Below are 24,667 nucleotides of genomic sequence, written 5' to 3'. Positions count from 1 at the left end.
AGGAATCCTCCAACCACAAGGGATGAACTCGGGTTTCACCAGTTTCCTCATTTCCCCTCCCCCCACCTTGTCTCAGTCAAATCCATCGAATTCAGCACCGCCTTCCTAACCTGCAATCTTCTTCCCGACCTCTCCGCCCCCACCCCAGTCTGACCTATCACCCTCACCTTGACCTCTTTCCACCTATCACATTTCCGACGCCCCTCTCCCAAGTCCCTCCTCCCTACCTTTTATCTTAGCCTGCTGGACAAACTTTCCCCATTCCTGAAGAAGGGCTTATGCCCGAAACGTCGATTCTCCTGTTCCCTGGATGCTGCCTGACCTGCGGCGCTTTTCCAGCAACACATTTCCAACACTCTGATTTTGCCCTGTCACTTTCCATGGATATTGTCCTCAAATGCATTTTTCTTGGTATTGTTGAGAGGAACACCTACTCTAAAAAAGATCTTTTAAAATACTTGGGCAAATCAACCTTAGAAAAGACAATAGGCCTTTGTTTTTCTGTCTAAGTTTTGAGTTTTTTTTACAAGGATTTCTGCTTGAAGTCCTTATGGATTCTCTCATCGCAGCCCATGTCAGTCAGACCCATAGACGATCAGCTCAACATATTGTTTCTGAAGATGAGGAAAGAACAACTTAGTTTCCCTTTCCAGCGATCCGCCCTATCCCTATACTCCCGCAGGCATTGATGTTCTCAGTAGAGTACAATTACACCGTTAATGGCCTTCTGCAGCATCTCGCTCAAAAACACAACATAACCATGAGATCTTCACCGGTGGGAGAGGTCAGTCTATGCAAGTGTGGAAGACGTCACCGCAATTCAGATCCTGTTCTTGTTTTCAACTTATGGATATCCACTTGAAAGCACGGAGAGGAGAAAATCCATTTATGTTAGCCTCCCTAAGCCTGGGAGTCTGAAACTCTATTGATGATCTGGGTGAGATTGCTGACTGTGAGAGAACAGTATACAATGTTACTGTTCTGTGTGGCTCAAGAAGAAAACCTTTCCCTTTGAGCCACAGGAAAGGCTTTTCCAGATTCTAAAGTGGACAAAGGACATTCTACCTTTTCAATGAAGTTTTCAATAACATCTTAAGAAATCATCGCTATGTATTTACACAAAAATTGCTCATAGATTATCCCAAAAAAATTAGTTTTGTAATAGATACTGCAAAAACCAATCAGAAGAATTAATTCATAAATTATGATTGGCATTTTCAAAGAAGGGCTGAAGTCCAGTGAGCTGTGTCCATTTGGTGATTGGGTGGCTCAGTGGGAAAAATATTACGTTTGCACACACAGACTATCAAAACCAGCCCAGCTTTTATCCTGAGGTAGTTATTCTATTGAATACCATTCACTCAAAAATTGATGTGTTCAGAAAGTAGGAGATAGATTACTAATCCTAAAAAAAGGAGGTTAATGCAGTTAAAGAGTCATGGAGTCATATAGCATCGAAATAGACCCTTCAGTCTGACAGTCCGCGGCGACCATGTTCCCAAACTAAACCAGTCCCCACCTGCATGCACTTGGCCCATATTCCTCCAACCTTTCCTATTCCTGAGCTTATCCAAATGCTTTTTAAACATTGTAACTATACCTTTATCCACCAATCCATTCCACACATGAACCATTCTCAGTGTAAGAAAAGTTGCCCAGCATGTTCTTTTTAAACCTTTCGCCCTCACCTTAAAACAAAGCCCTCTTGTTTTGAAGTCACAAGTAACATTCAGACTGCACAAATGCCAGGCTATGATCATCTCCAATAAGAAGCAATATAACCACCGCCCCTTGACATTCAATGGTGTCACCATTACTGAATTCCCCTACTATCAATATCCTTGGGGTTACTGTTGACCAGAAACTCAACTGGACTCACCACATAAGCACAGCGTCTGCACGAGCAGGTCAGAGGCTTGGAAATACTGCAACGAGTAACTCACCTCCTGCCTCCCCAAAGTCTGTCGACCATTTACAAAGTACAAGTCAGGAATATGATGGAATACTATCCACTTTCCCGGATGGATGAAGCTCCAAACACTCAGACGCTTGACACTATCAAGAACAACCAGCCCACTTTATTAATACAACATTCATACCACATTCACTTCCTCCACCACGGATAGTCAGTAGCAACAGTGTGCATGATCTACAAGATATAATTCAGAGTTTCACCAAAGATCCTCAGACAGCATCTTCCAAACTCATGACCACTTTCATCTAGAAGGACAAGGACAGCAGATACATTGGAACACCTGTGAGTTCCCCTCCAAGCCACTCACCATTACAACTTAGAAATATTTCACTATTCCTTCTTTGTTGGAATTCTTTCCCTAAGAGCATTGTGGGTTAGCCTACTGCAAGTGCAGTGCAGCCATTCAAGAAGACAGCTCACCACTACTTTCTCAAGGCCAAGTAGGGATGGCCAGCCAGTGTAGCCCACATACCACAAGTGAATAAAAAAAAAAGTTTTCCAGTATTCCTAATTGTGACACGAGCTTCAATAAAGCTGTCGGCATTGAAACAAAAAGTTCTGTGTCCTTTAACTTTTTTTATCCTACTTTCAGACTCTCATGCCTTCTAAAATATAGTCTTCTGCTAAGTAGCAATTTGTTTTACTGTATGAGTCAATACTTTTAATTGATCTTCAAGCCCTATCTATCTCATAATTGACACCCTAACATGCTGAGGTCCAAGTCAGTCAATAAATGTATTAAATGACTCTGCTGAGCCATAGTGCATACTTTTATAAGGAGTTAATCAATTGTAACAGTGAAAGGTTAAAGGATATATATTAATTATTTGGAAAACAGATTCTTATTTGCTGCCTGGCCTAATGTGGTTCATTTGTTCCGATTCATCCTCTCTTAATTAGGTCAATAGACTAATAAACTTCTTCCTATTAAGTCAACAGTCCAATCTCCATCAAACAGCATACATTTAATTAACACATTAGAAGCCTATTAAACTGAGTCAAACAGCCATTTTGTTCAAGCAGAATATTCCACTACTGGGGTTTCTTCACTTGTGTTTTCATTTAGTACATGCAGCATGAACAATGTTAAGTATAAAGATGTTATTAATCAGACATATCAAATGAAATATCTAATACATTCAGTTTTATTGTCTATAACTCCAAGACAATCAATGGAAATATAAGTTAGTTATGGTGCAAGATAGTTTTCAGCTCTATTTGTTTTAAAGATGCCAGACTGTTTGAAATATTTCAGGAGCTATTAACCGTGATGCATCTAACAACTGTGCACTAATATACAGTTAAATTGTCAAGTTTATTCTGGAATAAATCCAATATGACTTGCACTTCATGATTAGTAGGAAAATATATCATGGCACCAATGTACTAGAATCAATTCTCATTCTTCAACTATGCAATATCAAGACACCAACACACCAATAGGTCTGTAAAGATGCTGCATCCTGCAGTTAGCCTTCCTGTTGTAGTAGTGTAAATATTTGTACTCTTAGAATGCTGCAGAAGGACAGCATCAAATTATATTGTTCTAATTGTTCCATTCTATATGTTAGGTGAAAGAAAAGCCTTGGCTCACTGTCATTGTTCTCACCTCACAGTCAAAAAGTCATGGGCTCAATCTCCAGTTCAGAAATCATAGCACAAATCTAAGCTGACAATTAAGTGTAGGACTCAGAATGTGCTACACAATTGAATTTTAATCAATTGTTAACTGTATTCAGGCTAACATGTGTACAGGTAGAAGGAAGGACTCTGTTGTGGAGTGGTCATGTCCTTTCCAATGAACCAGGAGGCCTGGGTTCTAGTCCCAACTGCTCATAACGTGTTTAATAACATCTCCAAACTGGTTGCTTCCAAAATATCTCTACAGGTTGACGGCATTCCTTGGATGAAGTATAAACTCACTTAATCCTTTCAAGTGTTTATTCTTTAGTTAGTTTGCTTATTAGTCCAGTAGATGTTGTAGATCGAGTGAGTGCACTGCAATTCTGGAGAAGTGGAAGTGCTGGAACACTGGATTAGGAGGCATCAATCTGTAAGGCTTCAAACTGTGAGTAAGTTCATTAATAAGGGAAATGTTCTGTGTTCAATCAGCAAGAGGGTGTAGTGACTGCGGATAGGCTGTCAAATTAAGGTTGACATATTTTTAATGTTTCATTTAATGAATAAATCCAAAATGAAATAAAAATGGAGTTCCGATCTTTTTTTCACCAACTGGCTATCAGACATTTACCATGCATAGGATGAAAGGCAAGTGTCTATCCATTTATGTGAAGGAAAAAGATCCTATGACTCATTTTTGATGTCAAGGAGCTTTTCTTGGTTTGCTGGCCAATATTAATCCCTCAATCAACATCGGTAAATAGATTATCTGGTCATTATCATGTTGTTGTTTATGGGAAGGTATGTGCAAAATACCCGCCATTTCTCTACATTACAACAGTGACTACACATGAAAAGTACTTCATGGTTGTAAATTGTTTTGGGATGCAGTGAGTTTGCAAAAGGTGATTTAGTGGGATTTAAACAGTACAAAGGTAAAAAGCAAACAAAAATAACTTGCGTCTTTTTTGCTATTATTTAGCTATGATTCCATTTTCCTACCTAAATTCAAGTGATTTATATTTAGGTTTTTTGCTCTAGGTTTTATTTCATTTGGATTATGGAAGCCCAGTATTTATATGGTTGGCAAATCTTAGACTTGTTATCCTGAAGAATAATCCAAGACTTAATTCTTTATGGGTCGACAAGTCTATTATTATGACAGGTAAACATTTCCAAAATAAAATTTGAAACACAGTGGTAGAAAATCAATTTTTAATTACTTGAACAGATCTGCCAAAAGGGAAATATCTATCATTGCTAAAGAAGGAACTGTCCTGTCAACCTTTTAACCAGATCAGCACAGAACCTGGTATTATTTTATGAAAGGATCAGTCCCCTTTTCTCAAAAAGCAATTCATTGTAAAATTGGGCATCCTTAGCTGGATTTAATTTAATTTCATAAACCTAACTGACTTGATGCAAAATCTACAATAGACATGCAATAGAGGTCTATTGAGAAAGTAGCATGCCGAACAAAGTTGTTCTCACTGGGTAGCTCTGCAGCTGATTTCAAGTCAGTTTTGTGAGCTGTAGGTCAGGTGACAACATGCCAAGATTTGAATCATTCTTTGTTTCTCAACATTATGAGGCTTCTATCAATCATTTGTTTTTATAAACCTGTATCCACTTGAGTGATATGGCAATGAGATGATGATATTGAATCCATACTTGTCAGCAATTTAGGAACAGGAGTACACCTCTCAGCCCCTGAACTGCCATTCAATAAGATCATGGCTGCTCTGACTAATTAACATTCCTAGATATCCCAATGATCTTTCACCTTTACACATGCAAAAATATCTGGATTAATACCCTGGAAATGTTAGGTAGATTGAAACCATGTCTAGTTCCTAGGTAACTGTACAACTGACCTCTCATTGACCCTCTGACTATGCCCACTCAGTTGACTAGACCTTATCAACAAAATGTGTGACCCATCAGCCCTCAAATATCATCACTGCCCAACCCCGATCTCCAGAATCCAACCCACAGCCCCAGAACAACTAGACTTTATTAACCACCGCCATGAATCTCCAGATATTTGGACTTACTACGTGATCCGCTGACTCTCAACTAACCCCCATCCCAATTTCCTGATGTCCCTGCACCAGACCTGATTAGATCCCACCACCCAACAGAGCAGATTTTCAGAATTACCTCTTCTGCCTAGCACCTCCGCCAATCCTATAACACACACTTTCAACCTGGCCTGACTTCTACTCCAATGACGTGGCAACCCTTCTAACTCTCTAATAAACTCTGCCCTAACTTGACTTGACTATCCTCTGATCTCAGAACAGATCCCATCCCAACCACTTCCCAGAATACCTATCCACTTACACACTTTATATCTTGCCTCCTACTCACTTACCTCATCCACAGTCATTCACTAACACACTGAAAAGCTGTTTAATTGTCCCAAAGCTTTTCAGTGTGTGAGTGAATACATACAAAAACATGGATTGTTGCAGTTATTGGTGTAAACAGGGGGCATGCCCTGGCTCCCTCAATAATCCAGAGCTACAAAGAAGAACTCCGATTACAGATTTCAAATTCCTGAAGAAGCTGGCAAGAAATGCAGAGTTCCATCAAGATGGAAAAAAGTAGGAGCAGAAGTGGCAATCTGAGGGTGACTACCATTCTTTGAAAATTGGGGCCAATTATTTTAGAAGTCATTTTATTAATTAGGTGTGGGAAATTAAAGTATGAATATTTGATTCCTGGAACATTTGTATCAATGGTGAATGTTCAACCATCCAGGAGAGCAAACTGGAAAGTAGGCTTTTGACTCTCGATTTGGAACTTGGTTTCTGGCTATTTTGACCAGAACGGAAGAATGCAAATAACTGTTTAATCAGGACCAGAAGTGTAGATGATGTTTGATTGACTGACTCAATGTATTTCAAGTTTGATATTCATAGAATCTTTCTTTTGGGGTTCAGGTTTGCCACTTATGCTCATAGGTTTACTGTTTTGTTAAACTGAATGAAAAAATACTGTATTTAAAATTGTACTAATTGAACAATGCTCTTCAGAATTAGCATAGAGTTATGGGATTTATTTCGGTTTAAGTATGTACCAGCATCAATGGCATCATCCAAATTATTACCTGCTTTGATAAATGTTAACATAATAAAGAATGTCAACTTCATTGAACTAGTATTAGTGGAAAAGAAACTGCCTTGGAAATCTCAAAGTGGTGGCTTAAACAAAGAATTTATTTCATCTGCAACATTCAAATACAAATGCTTTAGATTTTTGTGGAAGCACCTAATAATTTCACACACATATTATCTCCTTGTCTTTTTAGGAATATTGTTCTAACATAAAGTAAAGCTTCTGTTGTGGTTACAAGTACTGAACAGACTCAACGTATGTAGCTTTTCAATACTGAAAGCAGTTTGGTAAAGTTGTAGATACCATCGTAGGCAGCTGCAGGTAGTGAAGTTAACCTATTGTACAAAGAGCTGTTCTTCTCATCTCAACTGCTGGAATTCTTTGGCTTTATTTGAAGTTAAATTTCAAAGTGGAAACAAAGCATGAAAGAATTCAAAACGTATTTGGCAAATCATAGGTGGCACAGACAGAAGCTATAAGTATTTCAACCGACCCAGTCAAATACATCAATTCTAATCTGCTACATCCTAAACATTGCAAAATGAATACAATTAATTGGTCCCAAAAAATATTCTGCCAACAGCTATGAACAGGCATATAAAGTGTTGTGAAAACGTGAAACATCATGAGAGAGACACAGCCACAACTCTTCACTGACCTCCAACTTGTTAATCAATATTGTGAACAGTCTTAGAATCTACAATTCAGGCAACATTGGCGATTTATCACAGCAATTGAATGCGGTGTTTTATAATAAAAAAACTGGGTTCTTTGTTAATTCTGTGTAAATTCTGTAAATGAGAGATTAGTGTTTTTTGCTGGGTTTAAATTGTTTCAGAAATAATTCTGTCTGCAAAGGTATCTGCAAAATGTCCAGAACAGACTCTCCAAAGGAAATTATTCACAATACATGTATACAAATATTTGGGAGTAAGGGGACAAGTTGAGGAGGCTGTTAAAAAAGAATATAGGATCATTCATAGTCCCAAATGCAGAAAGAAGGAAGTAATGCAAAATCTTTAATAAAAACAGCCCTGATGGAGTATTCTGTACAAATATGGGTAGTGCACTTTAGGATGAATGACAAGGTCTTGGAGAGGGTGCAGTAGATATCCACTGGAATGGTACAGGAATGTGGGAGTTCAATTATGTGAAGAGACTGTAGACGTGGGGCTTGCTTCCCTTGGAGCAGCGAAGGTTAAGGTGATGTGATAAAAAGTATTCAAAATCAAGAATGGTTTTACTAGAGTAAATAAGGAGTAACAGTTTTCATGGCATAAGAGCCAAAGGACACGGATTCAAGGTGATTGACAAAAGAATAAAACAAAATGTTCAAAGGATAGCATTTTTAGGCACAGTGAAATCTGAAGTACACTGACTTAAAGAGAGCTGGAAGCACATTCAATAGTAACAATCAAGGGAGGCAAATACTTAAAGGGAAAATAATTACAGGGGATTGGGACTAATTGGATTGCTCTACTAAAAGCCAGCAGACACAACAGGCCAAGTAGACACTTTCTGTTCTATGATGCTGAAATAAATAATTATATCAGGTCAAATAGTGAATTATATTCTCTTAAGTTCTATTAATAGAATTTAATGTTTAATTTGATTCTGTTAAAATCTATGACTGAGCCTCTAATCTTCATTGTAAAATGTTGTATATATAGAAAATAATATAAACATATCCTCATTAAACAAACATATTAAAATTCAGCAATATAAATAATTTCTCTGCTACAAAGAATATTTTTGTAGTTAGAATAAATTATAAAATTGATTAAAATTTTCCAGTGTTGGGTCCACTGATCCAATAATGTACTCAGTTATTGTTGTTTTCTCAAAATATAGATGTTACCATCCGTTCTATACCTTCTAACTTCAATTTGATTCAATTGTTTTGGTGTTAGTTCATAACCAAATGAATTCTCATTTGGAAGCTGCTGTAGTCATCCCCTAAATATTTTCCTACCTGCTAGATCTGGCAGTAAAATATCAAATATGGCCATCCAAAAGAAATTAAAAACCTTTGGAATCCAAATATCTGTCCTTCATCATGACAAGATTGTAATATTTTTTATAATACTTCTGCTAAATTACATATGTTTGAAAGCTTTTACGGCCATGGCACATGTTGGATTTTTTCAAGTCTCATTCTGTGGAGAGATTCTTTCCTCTCTTTTTCTGTTTTAAACTTCAATATATCTAAAAACAAATGTCTAAAAAAAACACCAAGGATATTTTTTCAATGGAGCTTGTGTTTGTTGAGTTTTGATCTGCAGAGCGATTTTAAAAAAAATTTCTGCCAATAAAGTTTAAGTAAAAGAAATGTGGAGAAGGAGAGATTGTTTAATACAGAGCATGAGGACAGGGTTACATGTGGACTGCTCCAGAGAGAGTTTTTTTTTCCCAGTGATTGAAAGCTGAATGTTGGATTATTTGAGGAGGTATCTTCTTTTTCATTTGTTCAGCTAAGTGTTTGATTTCTTTTAAATATTTATATGTTAAAAAATTTTTCTCTCTTTTTTGCAAACTTAATATTAAATCTGTGGGTAAGGAAAGTTAGTTTATTTTTATATAAGATACTGTTGAGAGTTTCTTCCTTTTAGGCCCAATGTCACTGAAGGTATACAAGAGACGCTGAGTGTGATGCGTAGTAGATTCAGAGAAGTGATTACACAGCAGGATCAGTCAGATAGATGGTTGACTATCAAGAAAGGTAAAAAGGTAGTTCAGAAGTCTCCTGTAGCTATTCCTCTCTCAAACAGGTACTCTGATTTGGGTACTGTCGGAAGAGATAGTTTCTCAGAGGAAAATCCTGGGCACTAAGACTTAACTTTTATCTTAAACAGGGTTTGCCAAGATTTAAAAGAACAATTATTGGAGAACACTCTCCCGTCAGGGGGACAGGCAGGAGATTCTGTGGCAGTGAGCGTGAATCTAGGATAGTATGTTGCTTTCTTGATGCCAGGGATAAGGACATCTCAAAACAGTTGAAGCACATTGTCAAGAGAGAAGCCAGAAGTTGTTGTACACATTGGTAGGAATGACATAATGAGGAAAAGGGCTAAGGTTTTGCAGAGTGAATATAAAACATTAGATAGATGGTTAAAAAACACGTCAAGAGTCGTAATCTCTGGTTTACTTCTGGTGCCAAATTCTAATAATAGAAGGAATAAAAGGATAGGAGAGGTAAATCAATGGCTGAAGAGGTGTTGCAATGTGCAGGGATTTGGGTTATTGGATCATTGGGATCTCTTCTGAGACAGAATAGACCTGTTCAAAGAGAATGGGCTTCACCTGAACTGGAAAGGGACAAATATCCTGGTCGGGAAATCTGCTAGTTCTATTTCAGGAGCCTGTAAACTTTTACAGAGGTGGAGTGGGGGCTTCCTAAGTAACAGTGAAAATAGAAAGAAAGTTCTGAATCAGAAAACAGCAAATTAATTAGAAAAGACAGACAAGAGCAAGTCAGAGAACAAAGTAACTCTAAAGAATTAAACTGCATTTATTTCAATGCAAGAGGTCTTACAAGTAAGTCTGATGAACTCAGTGCATATATAGGAACATGGGATTTGGATATCCTAGCTGGAAAAAAACTTGGCTGAGGGAAGGATGGGACTGGCAGCTCAATGTTCTGGGTTTTAGATGTTATAGGAAGAATATAACGAGAGGTAGCTGTGGTTCTGTTCGCTGAGCTGGAAGTTTTTGTTGCAAACGTTTCGTCCCCTGTCGAGGTGACATCCTCAGTGCTTGGGAGCCTCCTATGAAGCGCTTCTGTGGTGTTTCCTCCGGCATTTATAGTGGCCTGTCCCTGCCGCTTCCGGTTGTCAGTTTCAGCTGTCCACTGTAGTGGCCGGTATATTGGGTCCAGGTCTATGTGTTTGTTGATGAAGTTTGTGAATGAGTGCCATGCTTCTAGGAATTCCCTGGCTGTTTTTTGTTTCGCTTGCCCTATAATGGTAGTGTTGTCCCAGTCAAATTCATGTTGCTTGTCGTCTGCGTGTGTGGCTACTAGGGATAGCTGGTCGTGTCGTTTCGTGGCTAGTTGATGTTCGTGGATGCGGATTGTTAGCTGTCTTCCTGTTTGTCCTATATAGTGTTTTGTGCAGTCCTTGCATGGGATTTTGTACACTACATTAGTTTTGCTCTTGCTGGGTATCGGGTCCTTCGTTTTGGTGAGTTGTTGTCTGAGAGTGGCTGTTGGTTTGTGTGCTGTTATAAGTCCTAGTGGTCGCAGTAGTCTGGCTGTCATGGAGTATGGCTATCATACATCAAGAACATCTCTGAAATGATGTTCTAGGAATTCTAGGGAATTCCTAGAAGCATGGCACTCATCCACAAACTCCATCAACAAACACATAGACCTGGACCCAATATACCGGCCACTACAGCGGACAGCTGAAACTGACAACCGGAAGCGGCAGGGACAGGCCACTATAAATGCCGGAGGAAACACCACAGAAGCGCTTCACAGGAGGCTCCCAAGCACTGAGGATGTCACCTAGACAGGGGACGAAATGTTTGCAACAAAAAATTCCAGCTCGGCGAACAGAACCACAGCAACGAGCACCCGAGCTACAAATCTTCTCACAAACTTTGAATAAAGAGAGGTATTTTTGATTATGGAAAACATTACTGCTGTAATTAGAGAAAATATTTCTGAGGGATCATTTAGTGAAAATACATGGGTTGAAATTATAAATAAGAAAGGGATAATCACCTTTTTGAGATTGTACTGTAGTCCCCCTAATAGTCCGAGGGAAATTGAGAAGCAAAGATGTAGAGAGATCTCAGATATATGTAAGAATAATAAGGTTGAAATAGTAAGGGATTTCAATTTTCCAGATCGTGACTGAGACTGCCAAAATGTTAAAGGTTTGGATAGCGAAAAATTTGTAAAATGTGTTCAAGAAAAAATGTCTTTGTCGATATGTAAATGTTCCTACTAGAAAAGGAGCAAAACGTGACCCTTTTGTTTTTATTCATTTGAGGTACTTGGGCATCGCTAGCTGGCCAGCATTGATAGCCCATCCCTATTTATCCTTGAGAAGGTGGTGGTAACATGCCTTCTTGAATCGTTGCAATCTACTTGCTGTGCGTTGACTCATAATGCGGGTATGGAGGGAATTCCAGGATTTTGAATCAATGACTGTAAAGGAACAGCGGTATATTTCTAAGTCAGGATGGTGAGTGCCTTGGAGGGGAACTTGCAGGTGGTGGTGTACCCAAATACGTGCTTCCCTTGTCCTTCTATATGGAAGTGGTCATAGGTTTGCAAGGTGCTGTCTAAGGATCTTTGGTGAATTTCTGTAGTGCATCTTGTAGATAGTACACACTGCTGCTACTAAGCGCCAGTGGTGGAGGGATTGAATGTTTGTAGATGTGGCGCCAATCAATTGGGTTGCTTGTCCTGGATGGTGTCAAGTTTCCTGAGTGTTGTTGGAACTGCACCCAATGAGGCAAGTAGGGAGCGTTCCATCACACTCCTGACTCGTTCCCTGTAGATGGTGTATATACTTTGGGGTGTCAGGAGCTGACTTACTCGTCACAGTATTCCTAGTCTCTGACATTTTCTTGTAGCTATTGTGCTTATGTGGTGAGTCCAGTTGAGTTTCTGGTCAATGGTAACCCCAAGGGTGTTTACAGTGGGGGATTCAGTGATGGTATTACCGATGAATGTCAAGGGGAGGTGGCTAGAGTGTCTCTTGTTGGTGATGGTCATTGTCTGGCATGTGTGTGGCCTGTGTGTTACTTGCCACTTTTCTCTGAAGCCTGGATATTGTTCAGATCTTGTTGCAAGGACTGCTTCAGTATCTGAGGAGTTGTGAATGGTGCTGAACACTGTGTAATCATCGGCGAACATCCACACTTCTGACAGAGGGAAGGTCATTGATGAAGCAGCTGAAGATTGTTGGGCCTAGAACACTGCCCTGAGGGAGTCCTGCAAAGATGTCCTGGACCTGAGATGACTGACCCTCCACAACCACAACCATCTTCCTTTGTGCCAGGTATGACTCTAACCAACGGAGTGTTTGTCTCCTGATACCCATTGATTCCAGTTTTGCCAGGACTCCTTGATGCCATACTTGGTCAAATGTGGCTTCAATGTCAAGGGCTATCACTCTCACTTCACTTTTGGAATTCAGTTTTTTTGTCCATGTTTGAACCAAGGTTGTAATGAGGTCAGGAGCTGAGTGACCCTGGCAAAACCCAAACTAGGCATCACTGAGCAGATTATTGCTGAGCAGGTGCTGCTTGATAGCACTGTTGATGACCCCTTCCATTACTTTATGATGATGGATAGTAAACTGTTGGAGTGGCAATTGGCTAGGTTGGATTTGTCCTGCTTTATATGTCCAGGACATGCCTGGGCAATTTTCCACATTGTTGGTAGATGCCAGTGTTATAACCGTACTGGAAGAGCTTGGTTAGGAAGTGGCAAGTACATGTCTTCAGTACTATTGCCGGAATGTTATCAGGTCCCATCACCTTTGCAGGATCCAGTGCCTCCAGCCATTTCTTGATATCACGTGGAGTGAATCAAATTGGCTGAGGACTGGTCTCTGTAATGCTGGGACCACTGGAGGACCCCAATTCCTCTCTTTGGAAATAAGGCAGGGCAAGTGATTGAGCTGTTAGTAGGGGGAACATTGTGAGACTAGTGATCTAAATATTATTAGTTCTAAAATCATATGGAAAAGGATAGGTGTTCCATGAAAGTTAAAGTTCTTAATTGGAGTAAGGCAAATTTTAAGGGTATGAAACAAGGCTTTTCAAAAATTGATTGTAGACTGTTCATAGGTGATAGGATGACTGACCAGCAAGAAACCTTCAAAAGTGTAACGATGAGGGTTCAGAGGTAGTATATTCCTATTAGAGTGAAAGGAAAGGTTGGTAAGATTAGGTGACAATGGATGAATAAACATATTGAGGTTCCAGTCAAGATTAAAAAAGAATCACATATTTGATTTAAACAACTGGGATTAACGATCTCTTAAGTAAAAACAATGACTGCAGATGCTGGAAACCAGATTCTGGATTAGTGGTGCTGGAAGAACACAGCAGTTCAGGCAGCATCCAAGGAGCAGCGGGGCGGTTTGGTTGATTGGTGCGGGTGTCTCGGAGATGTTCCCTAAAGCGCTCTGCTAGGAGGCGCCCAGTCTCCCCAATGTAGAGGAGACCACATCGGGAGCAACGGATACAATAAATGATATTAGTGGATGTGCAGGTCAAACTTTGATGAATGTGGAAGGCTCCTTTACTGCCTTGGATAGAGGTGAGGGAAGAGGTGTGGGCGCAGGTTTTACAGTTCCTGCGGTGGCAGGGGAAGGTGCCAGGATGGGAGGGTGGGCGTGGACCTGACCAGGTAGTCACAGAGGGAACGGTCTTTGTAGGGGCATTCTTAAGGAGGAAATTGGGAAGGCAAAGAGGGGATTAGATTCCCTACAGGTTAGATTCCTTACAGTGTGGAAACAGGCGCATCGGCCCATCAAGTCCATACCAACTCTCCGAAGAGTAACCCAGCCAGACCCATTTCCCCATGACTAATACACCTAACACCATGTGCAATTGAGCATGGCCAATTCACCTGACCTGCACATCTTTGGATTGAGATTGGGATTGGGATATGAGATAGCCTTGGCAGATCAGATGAAAGATAATCCAAAAAGATTCCCCAAATACATTAAGAACAAGAGAGCAACTAGAGAGGAAGAGTAGGACCCTCAACGATCAACAAGGTATTCTTTGTGTTGAAGCTCAGGAGATGGGAGAGATATTTTATGAATATTTCACTGTTGAGAAAGAAATGGAGGCTACAGAACACAGAAATAAATAAATATAATAAATATTGTTTTGAAAACAGCTCACACTACTGAAGAGGAAGTGCTGGAGGTCCTTAAAAACATAAAGGTAGTTAAGTATCCAGGACCTGATCAAGTATATCCCAGGATGTTGTGGGAAGTTAGGGAAGAAATTGTGGGGCTCCAAGCAGAAATATTTGTATCATCTGTGAACATGTGTGAAATATCGGAGGATGGCTAATGTTGTGCCATGGTTTAAAAAAAGGCTAGAAGAAGAAGCCTGGGAACTGAGAGTCTGACATTGGTGGTGGGTAAGTTGTTGGAGGTGATTCTGAAAGAAAGGATTTACACCGTTTTTGGAGAGACAAGACTTGATTAGGGATAGTCAGCATGGTTTTGTGCAAGGAAAATTGTACCTCAAACATTTAATTGAGTTTTTTTAATGAAGTAACTGAAAAGATTGATTAGGGCAGAGCAGTAAGATGTTACTTATTTGGACATTAGTAAAGTGTTTGACAAGGTTCCACATGGTAGACTAATTAATAAAGTCAGTTCACATGACTTGCCAACTGGATACAAAATCAGCTTTATGGTCGGAAACAGAGTGTGGTGGCGAGGGTTGCTTTTTGGACTGGAGATCTGTGACCAATGATGTTCCATAGGGATCAGTACTCAGTCAACTTTTGTTTGTCACTTATATAAATGATTTGGATGAGAATATAAAAGGCATGGTTCGTAAGCTTGCAGATGACAACAAAATTGGTGGCATAGTGAACAGTGAAGAAGGTTATTTAAGATTACAAAGAAGTTTTGGTCAACTGGGTCAATGCACTGAGGAGTGGCAGATGGAGTTTAATTTGGATAAATGTGAGGTATTGTGTTTTGGTAATATAAGCAATGACAGGATTTATGGTAGGGATCTGGGTAGTGTTGTGGAATAGAGATACCTAGGGGTTTAGGTGCACAATTCTTTGAAATTTGCATCACATGTAGACAAGGTGGTTAAAAAGACATTTAGCAGACTTGCCTTCATTGCTCAGGTCTTTGACCACTGGAGTTGAGATGGCATGTTGTGGTTGTATGGGACGTTGATGAAGCCTCTTTTGGAGTAGTTGTGCAATCTGGTCACCCTTTCATAGGAAAGGTATTAATAAACTGGCAAGGGTGAGGAAAACATTTACCAGGATGTTGATGGGAATGGAGGGCTTGAGGTATAAAAATAAAATGAAGAGGCTGGGATGTTTTCTCATTGGAACGTAGGAGGTTGCAGGGTAACCTTATTGAGGTTTATAAAATCATCAGAGGCATAGATAAGGTGAATGACAAGTATCTTTTCCTTAGTGTGGGAAAGTTCAAAACCTGAGAAAGTGGTGGGTGCAGGTACAGTTACAATGTTTAAAAGACATTTGGATAAGTTCATGATTAGGAAAGATTTGGTGGGATATGGGTCAAGCTCAGGCAGGTGGGACTAGTTTAATTTAGGAACATATTTGGTGTGGATTGATTGGACCAAAGGGTCTGAATCCATGCTGTATGACTCAATATTTCTTGCAGTACCCAAACATTTACTTTCACTCTGAATTATCTTCTCTTGTGAATTATCAAAAATAAATTATTTAAACAGCTGCAATTTAATTGGAAGAATTGACATTGTAGTAGATCAGACACCCTCAGGCTGTGTGTAATAATGTTTGAACAGTCAGTGAGATATTTCAATCTCGCAATTGGTAAACTTAGAAGGTAATGGGTCATATGGATTCATTGAAAGGCGGCAGGTCATCTGAATCTGGAGTTCGCTTAGATTTGATTGATTTTTATTTTACTTCCAGTAGTAGCACAACCTTCATTTGCATTCTTCATATTAGAAAAAAATGTCTTATAACAAAGCGGAGAAGGAGAAAAATTGAAGGTTAAGGAAGTATCCATCTTATTGATTACTATTTATATGATGTGGGAATGTATTTGAAGATCAGAATTTATGAGCAATAAAAAGAAAATACAGCATTACAAGGTACCACATCTGATTAGATGAGATTAGATTCTCTATGGCATGGAAACTAAGTTAGAACTAGGATTTTTTGCCGTGCTGCTTTCTCTATTTATACTGAAAATTTATATACATTTCCCCTTTGAATTTGTTCTAATTGTAATTGAAAGAGGAGATAAATGTTGGTACTAGCCGTTTAAAATAACCTGGGTTCCTTTTGTGTTAACTTTGTTCAATTTACAGATCAGGGCAGACTGTGAGGCTGACTTCAAAACCAAGGGAATAGCATTGGCACAAATCTTGTTCATATAAATATCAATGTCACATGAGATCTTGCACATGTGCAGTTGCTTTCACGATGTTGTCAGTTTGTCCTGGATGATATACAATGCCGAGGCAGGTTTGTAAAGGACAACACAATGAACATTACTGGTTTACATGATGCATGACAGCTCAAATAGATTACAACTATGACAAAAGCTGTTTTGCTAAATGGTGACCATATATCATTGACATGACCACCATTTAGCTATGTTTTAGTAAACCCACCTGGAGATGATATACACTGACTTGAGAAACCTGTACACTGCATCATGCATAGTGCAGCCCTATCTTTAGAGCTAATGTCGTTGCATACATGGGGTGTCAGTCATTGAAAATATAAAGTTTCACTTGTTTCCCTCTTCCCTCATAATTATAATGGATGAATCCACATACCCACCCAGCTCAACTTTCCTTTCCATTGTAGTCAATCGGCCTATTGTTACACATTACATTTAAAATTACTGTTTATTTGGCTTAATTATGATAAAATGATGTCCAGATTGAATTCCCAGTACCCACAGAGTTAAATTCAACTTTCTAATGCACTACTGAATAAGATGACAAAGAGATCTTGATCAGTTGGTCAATGGGCTGAGGAATCGAAGATGGATTTTAATTTGGATAGATGTGAGGGAATGTGTTTTGGTAATACAAGCGTGAACAGGGCTTATACAGTTAATGGGAGGGCCTGTCAAACAGAGAGATCTTGGGGTTCAGGTACATAATTCTTTGAAATTTGTGTTACAGATAGACAGGATGTTAAGAGGGCATTTAGCATGTTTGCCTTCATTGCTTATATCGTTGAGCACACGAATTGGGATGTCATGTTGACATTGTACAGGATGTTGGTGAGGTCTCTTTTACAGTATTGTGTATGGTTCTGGTCATCCTGTTATAGGAAGGATATCATTAAACTGGAGAGAGTTCAGCAAAGAATTACCAGGATGTTGCCAGGAATGGAGGATTTCAGATATAAAAATAAACTGGAGAGGCTGGGACATTTTTTCACTGAAGTGTAGGAAGTTATGGGGTGACCTTGAGGTTTAAAGATGATGAGGGGCAGAGATAAGGTGAATGACAAGTATCCTTTCCCTAGGGTGAAGAAGTTCAAAACTAGGGGGCATATTTTAAGGTGAGAGGAGAAAGACTTAACAAGAGCACAAGGGGCAAAATGTTTTTCCACACAGAGAGTGGTTTTTGTGTATGGAATGAACTGCCAGAAAAAGTAATGGATGCAGGTACATTTACAACGATTAAAAGACATTTGGATAAATTTATGAACAGCAAAGGCTTTGAGGGATAAGGGCCAAATCCAGGCAAGTGGAACTAGTTTAGTTTGGCAGCATGGCTGACAGTGACTGGTTGGACTGAAGGGTTTGTTTCCATACTTTATGACTCTAAGAGAGTCAGATTTAGATTGGCTGTTGTCTCCTAAGTTCCAATTTTAAGAAAATGCCAATAAAACATCACTTTAAATTCTTATTCTGTTAATGGACATAGAACTGTTGAGTGGAAAGATACTGTCCATAAGATTGTCCTGTCTTTTCTCCTCCAGATGCAAATAATTTGATGATCTTACTTATGTCGATACATGCATTAACAGAAAGACTTTTCAGTTTTGAAGAATTTGCTGACTAAGGTCAGGGAATTATCATTCAGGAAATTATAGAGGCAGGTCTTAGGATACAGAGTCCTTTGGACAATTTAAAGTTGTTTGTTGGAGAAGTTGTTACAAAAATAATCTTCTTGTTTTTCGAACAACCAATGTTTTTTGGGAGAGATCAAATTGGTTTACAGAGATAGGATCGATAAGGCCATATTAAAAAATGCACTATATCAGCTACTGTAATGACATTTCCTTTGAGTTTGATACAATCATTAATAGATGTCTCCAATCATTAACAGTATATAGAAATAGCCTTACAAGATTTCAATTCATGAACTAGCAAAATTGTAATCACGAGGCACATGTGATATACTATATTTCTGAATTGAACATTGTCTTTATAGCCAATTCAATTTGCTGTCTTATCAATTTCCCATTTACTGTAGGCAGAAAACAAGACTAGCCTGCTTGAAGAAACAAATACAATAATTAAAAATCATTACATTGCTTCTAACCAATTGGGATGAATTTTTACTGAGTCCAGATGAAATCACAGATACTTACTTAGAATGTGCATGGAGATATTTTAAAGGGGATTTTGAAGTTGCAATATAAGAGTTCCCTAACCAAATGTGTTTGATGAATTGTTGAAAATTAACATTCAGGGTGCAAAGTTATCTCGCAGTTCAATCAAATGTGATTAATAATACTGTTTCTGCCCATTGCACTATGGATGTAATTGCAAAAATAGGTAAAAAGAGGAGTTTTCTTCCCCCAACCTTCCCTTGCATTCAGCCCTCAGTAATATAAAAGACTAGTTGACCTCAAGATTTATTTAGATCACACCCACAATCACTGCCGGAGTGGTGATTTGTAAAGGGCAAATCACATTGGGCATGAACATCACAACCATGCTTAAGACAACAGACTTCCTATGAGTGATAGTTCACCAGATTTCATTTATAGACAACGCCAAATGTCCTTCTTGTCAAGAATCTGAAATTTGGAGATAATTTCCAACTAGCTTCTAATAGTTCAACAAACAACTGCATTTATCTACATTTCTGCAAGGAGTACTTGAATAGTGTCACTAAAGGGACTGTCGAGGGAGAAAGGAAATTGAGTGAACGGTAAAACTGGCTACTGATATGCAATCAACTGCGGCCATTTCCGTAAAGATCATGAAATTAAAATAAGCATGAAAACTCTTAATACCATAGATGTACAATAGTTCATATCAATTTTCATTGGTATCTATTAATGAAGTAAAGGCAATCTAATATATCCTGGACAACAATACTGTTGCAATGTGTTGAGTGCATAAGAGCAAATAAATTATCACAGAGATTGAAAACAAAACAAGAAAACTTGAAATTTCAAACAGAATAGAACTGTTGTGATGAAAGGTACATATCATAATATTAACCTGTTATTTCTCTTCCAGAGATTAATAATTTGATTATTCCATTGCCAGCAATTTCCATTCTACCTATTGGTACAGAATTAATGCAGAGCCACCAATGAAAGAACTGTGTATTGTAGTGAACCTTGTCACAGTACGAAGATGATATATTGCCATGAGATAGTAAAAAGCTCCACATGAAATATGGCAACTTTTCACCTATACAGTTCATTCATCTGTAATGCCCGTGGAAATTTATAGTCAAGTGACAGTTGTCTCAATGTGAACTCTTGGCAGAAATCTCTCCGCTGGGAGTAGGTCGAGAAATCATGTGCCCACTCCAGGCTGGAAAGTTTTTGGTTGGCATTAGCAAAGTCATCCCTGTACTATATTTGTTAAGAAAAAATACTTCAATTTTGCATGTATTCTGATAAGCAATGGTTAAATCTGGTAGTTGTTGATCTCCATTTTAACTTTGAAATATCAAGCCGGTAATTAGACTTTTGAAAATGAATATGGAAATTGAAACTATCCAATCGAGTAACTTAAAATCTGACCGGTCTGTGGGCAGTTTAAGAGACTACAATCTGTTATAACATTGTTCCTCTATTAGTAAGTCTCAACATCAGTCAGTAAGGTGAGATGGTAACTGTTAGACTGGTAAAACTAATTATTGCTGTGCATTAATGACTAAGTTAAATTGGCTTTATACTAATGATTCAGTTCATCAATTAGGTGGAGAGGTTAGTGCTGACAGCTGATCACACAAATCGATTCTCTGATTCAGTGTTTCAGTGCTGTGACAATATAGCTGCTTGGCTCATAAATTTTCAAACCGGGATCCACAAACACCAGAGTGTGAGAAGATTGGGGTGCGTTACGGGTACAATTTGTGTTATCATTTAATTTTCCATTTGGATGTAGGGATAATAATGACTTGCCAGGCCACATTTATAACATTTGTTTTTTTTTCCCTTCCAGATTTCAAGAGTTATTTTATAACATTACTGCTGCTGATAAGTCGTCATCACCAGTATTACCAGCACTATCTTCTATTGGGAACAACTGACATTGTCTTGTATGTTCAAACGGAGCTTCCTGGTAATACGTCAGGATATAAAAGCAGTCTTCAGAAAAGGGCCAGCAGGTCTGCTGTGCAAGAATGTTTATTGAATTCATAGATGTAGTTGCAAAAAATAAATTGGTCCAAACAGGGCCACCTAAGTCTCATTATCAGACCAAACAAGCATCCATTGAATAAATTAAAGAAAATAAAAATCCATATTATCCTGTTATGAGATGAACTTTGTGCATAATTAATGAACATTTCCATTTTGGCACTGTAAAAAGATAGAGAAAAAGCTCAGTTTTCTGATGAAAACTGGAAATATCTGCATACAATATAGATTTATTGGAGTTTCTCATGTTACATCAATCATCGCAAAAATTATACATCCTTGTGTTTTTCTGTATCCAAAAAAGCAATATTGAAGTAGCCTACAGGGTACATGGTGCATGCATATTGGTTATTTAACTTGTAAGGAAGTCATGGATTGACCTGAACCAGATCAGAAGTATTAATAAAGGTATTAATATCAGGATGTTACTATTGACTATAATATTTGTTTCACAGAAATTTGTAAGTTGTCTTCAAGAAACCTTAGAATAATTGTATATATTTGGTAGGATATCAACAAAAGCCTACGCACAATTCCCTCTGCACATTATTGAATGTGACATGTTGGAAGTTTAATGCGTGCTATCGTCCAGCAGCCTGTGCTTATTATTGCACTTATTCCCTAATGACACTGGAAAAAGGTTTTGAGCAAAACCATTTTAGTTTAAACATTACTACCACAGACAGATTTCTGCAATTGCAGCTTCATTGGTTTGACCTTGTTGACCAGAGATTGGGCAGGAGGCAGCAGATAAACGTCTCAGCTAACAGTTTTCATCTCAAATGTAACTGCTAACTCTTCACCTGGGTACAGGTACTATCTATCATTATAGTACTTGTGTGTGGGAAATTCAGTTACGTCTCTCGAAGGCTAACTCAAACTGTGCAGTTCAATTTTCATCCTATCATTTCAGTTGAGTAGAAAATCCGACAATTTATTACAGACCCATGCAGGATAATGGCCCAGTTGCAAGGAAGCAATGATAAAGCTTAAGTTCATGAGCTACTCCTCCGTTTTGCAAACACAAGGCTGTCAGATTCATTCCTATCACCTCCTCCCAAATGCAGCTTTTCTTGTTGTACCTTAACCCCTTCAAGACATACTATCTACCAAAAAGCTTTTGCAGGAATAGCAGATTATAGCTGATAAGCATACAATTTAAAGTTCACATTGTTCAATAATTTGTTGAGATTACTGTAATTCTCGCTGTTCTTACTTTTTCAAGTCCACAGAATCTCCTCAGTTGGATATATACTCTCTGACTGAAAGTCGTGATGGCTGATTAATACTGTACCAATGATTTATTAATGGTGAATACATTGCTTTCACTAGCCATCAAATAGAAATAATTTTCATAATTTTTTTGTTGTAAAAGCATGGGCACCCTTTAAATGAGATCTAAAACACTAACAGCCCTTAGAATATTCTTTTCACAAAATATTGTTCCTGAGTTGCTGTACTGATTGTTATATAAAAGACAGGAACAACTTGAGGTGCAATGGGAAGCATTCCTTCTCAGTCAGGTGCTTTAGATTCAAGCCCAACTGCAGGACATGATGGCCAAGGAAGGCATATGCATAACAGAGCCAACAGATTGATAATCAACCTGCAAATTCTTAAAACACACACCAATGCCACTAATGCCAGTAAGGTCAATAGAGTGATGAAAGGAAATTGGGACCTTTACCATCACCCTGCATTGCTCCAGGCTACAACATGCCTGGAAAAGTGTCTTTGCCACAGCAACTCAAACTCCTTTGATCAGGGGCTGCATGGTTGGTATTGATCAGGCTAGCCTGGGGTTAAATCTCTGTTCAAAAAGGGAGTGCATATGGGCCCTGCCACTTTAACCATATCTATGGTGGAATCGTAGTGTTGTGGGTTGGACCTGCCCTCACACAGAGAATGATGAACATAGTGAATAGAATAGGAAGAACTGCCTAGTTGACTGTGTAGAAACATCAAAAATATATTGATAAATATATTTGCCTGCCAGTGTTTCTAGGTTAATGTAAGTTTTTATTAAGATTTGGTGACATTGAACCTACCGGTCAAATAGTAACAGCAAGGAGGATAAAAGCAAAAAAACATATATATATATATATATTATATATGCTGTGTTATCAGAATACATTCTAAAAATATCTGATTAAAGGGCATTTGATGGCTCACGAGAATGTGAAGGTATGTCCATTATTAAGGAAGGAAAGATTATGCAGAGAAGCCATACCAAAAGAATGAGGACAGTATCCTCAGCATGCAACTGTATGCGAGAAAGGAGATACAGTCTGGTTTGACTCCTAATTTACTTAATCATAGCTGAGGTGATGGTAAGTATTCCACAGTTATCCTTAGCATTCCTGATCTTCCAAAGTGAAAGTGAGCCTGGGGTTTTACTGCTAATTGCAAATAAGTGAATCCAGCTGCAATGTACATTTGCAAAACAGAATCAGATTTAGTTATTGCACTGCCAAGTTTTCAACAACCTATTGATGTTCACTACCTAAATTCACACATGATGGATTGGGCTGGATGCCCATGATATCATTACACTTTCAGCACAGATTTTGCAGAAGAAGTTAATTAAATAAAGTCATTGTTATTATGTTCTTTCTGATTTTATAAGAGCAACTACTGTTCAGAATGTGCTGGGTCGGTAAATAATGCTATATAATTGTAAGCTATTCTCTCCATTTCTTTTCCTTCAACTATTTCCTCAAAAAGTGCTCCCAGTTGGCCTGTTATTCCCATCCTCATATGATAAAAAATTTCTGAGTTGATGTTCTGTTTCAACACTCGACAGATTTTAAATCAACAATAATTGAATTTGATTAATCCCCTAAATCTACATTTTACATGGAAAACCTTCGAGTCCATCTTTTTCCCTTGTTTTCTGTCTGTGCTCCAGTTCAAAAATGATGACTTCCCAAGGACTAATGAGAGTCTACTCATTTATGCAAGGAATAATGTCATGAGGGAGTAAGACCTTTTGAATTGGGTTTACTTTGGTTGCAGTGACACCTTATGCAGTGACACATTATAGGTTGGGATTAGGTAATTCAATGCAGGTACTCCAATAACAAAATCAAATTTGGGTGGAACTGTTCAACTGAATGATTGACCTGCCATACATTTCAAATATTTATTGTTCTTCGACTCATTTTATTCAGCATTTCCTGATTTTCATCCACTAGTTATGAAATGTATAAACAGTTGTTGGGCTATGTTTAGATCTTCTCCACAGAGCTTTTGTTTGCTGAGTACTCGCAGAACAACTGCAAAAAGCTGCATTTTAAGCACATTAGCTAAGACTATTACTTGAGGCAGAGGGGCATAGGTCTTGAACAAATCAAAATAGCTCTTATACTAGATTTGTATATAAGTGGATTGATGTGTCTCTCTGAAAGTCCTTACAAACCTGAAGCAGTTTAAATATCATTATAATATAAACTTGTATATTATATGTTCTATAAACTAAGTGGCAATACCTGAAGCTGCACAGAAAGATACAGTATGGGAGGTCAACATTTGGCCCATTATGCTTTTACTGATTCCTTCAAAGAGTGATTCAATTTTTCCTGTTCCCTCATCTTTCCCCATCATCATGCAATTTATTTTATCTTTTCAATTATTTAAGACTGTAAGACCAT

The 24,667-nt window shown here is 38.4% G+C and overlaps 1 protein-coding gene and 1 long non-coding RNA gene across 6 annotated transcripts in view; one reads left to right on the top strand and one right to left on the bottom strand.

The window, feature by feature from the left end:
• Positions 1-21,372, top strand: part of LOC122557146 — a 49,187-nt gene extending 27,815 nt beyond the window's left edge. The window contains exon 3 of the long non-coding RNA XR_006313754.1: positions 20,821-21,372. This is a non-coding gene — a long non-coding RNA (uncharacterized LOC122557146). The remainder of the gene's footprint in view (positions 1-20,820) is intronic.
• Positions 1-24,667, bottom strand: part of pcdh11 (protocadherin 11) — a 738,007-nt gene that overhangs the window by 55,725 nt on the left and 657,615 nt on the right. The gene's annotated exons all lie outside the window — the stretch shown is intronic.

Source organism: Chiloscyllium plagiosum, chromosome 15 (genome assembly GCF_004010195.1).
Source record: "Chiloscyllium plagiosum isolate BGI_BamShark_2017 chromosome 15, ASM401019v2, whole genome shotgun sequence".
Taxonomy (NCBI): Eukaryota; Metazoa; Chordata; class Chondrichthyes; order Orectolobiformes; family Hemiscylliidae; genus Chiloscyllium; species Chiloscyllium plagiosum.
The sequence above is the reverse complement of the archived record's forward strand: the minus strand, read 5'-3'. Positions and strand labels throughout refer to the sequence as shown.